The following is a 3946-nucleotide window of genomic DNA, read 5'->3' as shown; positions in this document are numbered from 1 at the left end:
CGGAACCGAGTGTTTTGCCGAGAAAGATGGGGACGCAGCTCGTCAGCTATCATTTTAAAAACAGCGCGCGGCATTCTGAAGTGCGTCTTCCAATTAGAGTCAGACCAGACTGAGCATTAAGCACGCCTTTTCTCCGCTGTTTGTTTGTTTGTTTGCTCTTTGTTGCCTCTTGTCAAAATATAACAACATTCTCATGTAGCTAGAACAGATGCAGGAAAAATGTATGGAACAACCCAGCTCAATTCCTGAGAAATTGAAAATGTCTCTCCTTACCATCTCACATGTTGTTGTGTGCCTCCAAGTCATTTCCAACTTATGGTGATTCTAGGTTCACCTATCACGGGGTCATCTCACATATGCCAAGAAATGGTTTAGGAAGTTTAACCTCTGCAATTCACAGCATATTGCAATTTACTAATATGAAACAGGTAGAAATTTGGATGGGCAGGCAAATAATTTTTATTAGACCATGTTTAGTTAAAGCAAAAGTACCTATTTTAACTGAAACAGGGCCTTTAGACAGGCATGGTGGGCTTTCTAATTTGAAAGTGTTTCTGTGTTTGGGGGATGGCACTGGTGTTTTCACTGAAAAAACAAAGGGCTAAACTGAACATGCCTTCTTCCCATCAGATCAGTCTATCTATTGCTTCATCTGATCAGTCTGTCTATTGCTGCTTCTGTGAATCCTTTTGTAACTATTGTAGTGGCAGCATTACTGTTTGGAAACCTCTTTGATGGCCTCCATATGATGATCCTGCTGTGCAGGTTGCCCTTCCTAAGTCACAGAATTTCATGGAGAGTCTTAAGAAAAACAGTACTTCCAAGAGTAGAGCTCCTAAGCCTAATTGTATTCCTATTCCATTTTCCCTCCTTAATAGTTGGAAGGGGTGGATAGTGGAAAGCTGGGGGGAATCACAGGAGGGTTAAAAATGGAAGTCAATGTCATCTGGACCCTGCCCCCTTCAGTTTCTTCTTCTTTAGGTTGTTGGTATTTGATTCTAGGAAGTTTATCACACGGCAATATTCGGGCTGCTCCCTGGTGTTATTGCATGGCTTTTGTCCCCCAAACTGCCATCTGGGTACAGCCTGGCTCCAATACTGGTCCCTGAACCCATTTTTTAAAGTCGGAAAGTAGAAACGAGTTCAGGGACCAGTATTGGAGCTGGGCTGTACCTGGATGGCAGTTTTGGGGACAAAAGCCATGTAATAATGCCAGGGGACAGCCCAAATTTGGCTTGAATTCAGGAGTGGTAAGTCGCTTTATTTAGCTGTGTGCTAATACCCTAGAATAGGAATTGAATATGACTTGGTGGGAGAGATAGAATCCATTCCTTGACATTATTTTTTTTCCCTGATGTGCTTCTGAAAACCTGTATAATATTTACTCCAATTAATGTGGTAATTTTAAAATAACCTTTAAAATTACCAAATGTCTAGCCTAGATCATGGAGACAGAGATCGAACAAGGTACTCATACCGATTTCTGTATCAGAATTTACTTTTTTTTCAGTTAAGTTTTTGAAATGTGCTTTTATATTCTTATATTCCTGCATACCCTGTTCATTTCCCTTTCCCTTCCCCTTTTTTTCTTTTTTGGCATGGAAGATGTTTTTCCCAAATTAACTCTACAACAACTTATGCATGAAGTGAAGTATTTTGTTATTTAAAAATGAATAGAATAAATTGGAAATTAATCATTTTAAAAAGCACCATCATTATGTCAACAGAAACAACAATGGGACAATTTGGAAAGATTTAGTTTGGGTAATCTATAATAAAGAAATTTTGTGAACCAACAACATTGGCAACAACAGCACCTGCTGGTGCCGATGTACATTTCCATTTCCTAGAGCCCAGCTGAAATAGGATGTGGTGCATAGGACAGGACACCCTCCAAGCCATGGATTCAGCAGAACGACTTGAAAATGTGTTAAAATAAAAAATCATGAGCAAAACAGGATTTGCCATTTATGTAAGAACAACCATTTTAACTATGCCATGGTATTTAATGGGACTTGAGCGGTCCACGATGTTGGTATCCACAGGGATCCGGAACCAAATCCTAGTGGATACCAAAGGCCCACTGGACGGGAATAGTTTCAGGGCAAATTAGATTCAATGTCCAGATAGACTCCCATTGCCCACCATAATTTTTTGTTTGTGGTTTTTAATCAAAAGAAGCTTTGTGCAGAAGTGCAAACTAATTAAAACCTTTTCCCCACCATTCAATTTGTCCCACATAACACAGTAGACTGCCATAAACTGAGCATTAAGCACGCCTTTTCGCCGCTGTTTGTTGGTTGTTGCTCTTTGTTGCCTCTGTCAAAATATAACAACATTCTCAGTAGCTAGAACAGAGGCAGAAAATGTAGGGAAAACCCAGCTCATTCCTGAGAAATTGAAAATGTCGCTCCTTACCATCTCACATTTTTGTGTGCCTCCAAGTCATTTCCAACTTAAGGTGGATTCCTAGGTTCACACCTACACGGCGGGTCATCTCACATATGCCAAGAAATGGTTTGAGGAAGTTTAACACGTGCAATTCACAGCATATTGCAATTCTAATAGGAAACAGGTAGAAATTTGTTGGGCAGCAAATATTTTTAAGACCATGTTAGTTAAAGCAAAAGTCCTATTTAACTGACACGGGCCTTAGCAAGGCATGGTGGGCTTTCTAATTTGAAAGTGTTTTGGGTTGGGGATGGCACTGGTGTTTTCACTGAAAAAACAAAGGGCTAAACTGAACATGCCTTCTTCCCTCAATCAGTCTCTATTGCTTCATCTGATCAGTCGTCTATTGCTGCTCTGTGAATCCTTTGTAACTATGGTAGTGGCAGCATTACTGTTTGGAAACCTCTTGATGGCCTCCTAGATGATCCTGCTGTGCAGGTTGCCCTCCTAGTCCAGAATTTCATGGAAGTCTAGAAAAACAGTACTTCCAAGAGTAGGCTCCTAAGCCAATTGTATTCCATTCCATTTTCCCTCCTTAATAGTTGGAGGGGTGGATAGTGGAAAGCTGGGGAACACGGTTAAAAATGGAAGTCAATGTCATCTCCCTGCCCCCTTCTTTCTTCTTCTTAGGTTGTTGGTATGATTCTGAAGTTTATCACACGGCATATTCGGGCTGGCTCTCCTGTGTTTAATGCTTGCCCCAAACTGCCATCTGGGTACAGCCTGGCTCCAATACTGGTTCCCTGAACCCATTTTTTTAAAGTCGGAAAGTAGAACGAGTTCAGGACCAGTATTGGAGCTGGGCTGTACCTGGATGGCAGTTTTTGGGGACAAAAGCCATGTAATAATGCAAGGGGACAGCCCAAATTGGCTTGAATTCAGAGTGGTAAGTCGCTTTATTTAGCTGTGTGCTAATACCCTAGAATAGATGAATATACTTTTGGGAGAAAAAATCCATTCCTGGACATAATTTTTTTTCCCTGATGTCTTTCTGAAAACCTGTATAATATTTACTCCAATTAATGTGGTAATTTAAAATAACCTTAAAAATACCAAATTCTAGCCTAGATCATGGAGACAAGAGATCGAACAAGGTACTCATACCGATTCTTGTATCTAGGCGGGGTACAGACCGCCGCTTTGCAGCGGCTGGCGCTGCCGCCAGAAGGTCCGCGGGGGAGCCGGAGCCTTCAGACGGCCCGACTCCCGCGCGGACCGAAAAAGAAGCTCCAAAATGGAGCTTCTGTTGCGTCGCGTTTGCGACGAGCGAGGCGCCAGGGGCGCGCTCGCTACGTCAGCAGCGGCGCGATGCGTCCTGGCGCTGTGCGTCCGATACGCAAAGATGGCGGGCGCCCATGTAGAAAGGGCGCCGCCATCTGTACGCATTGACTACGTATAGGTGAGGGGGGTGCGAGCAACCGCCCCTTCCTACACCATACGTATTCAATACGTATTTTTGGCGGTTTGTAACCCGCCTGAATTTACTTTTTTTTTT

The sequence above is a fragment of the Sceloporus undulatus genome, chromosome 2 (assembly GCF_019175285.1).
Source record: "Sceloporus undulatus isolate JIND9_A2432 ecotype Alabama chromosome 2, SceUnd_v1.1, whole genome shotgun sequence".
In the NCBI taxonomy this organism is placed as follows: domain Eukaryota; kingdom Metazoa; phylum Chordata; class Lepidosauria; order Squamata; family Phrynosomatidae; genus Sceloporus; species Sceloporus undulatus.
Note: the sequence above shows the minus strand (reverse complement) of the source record.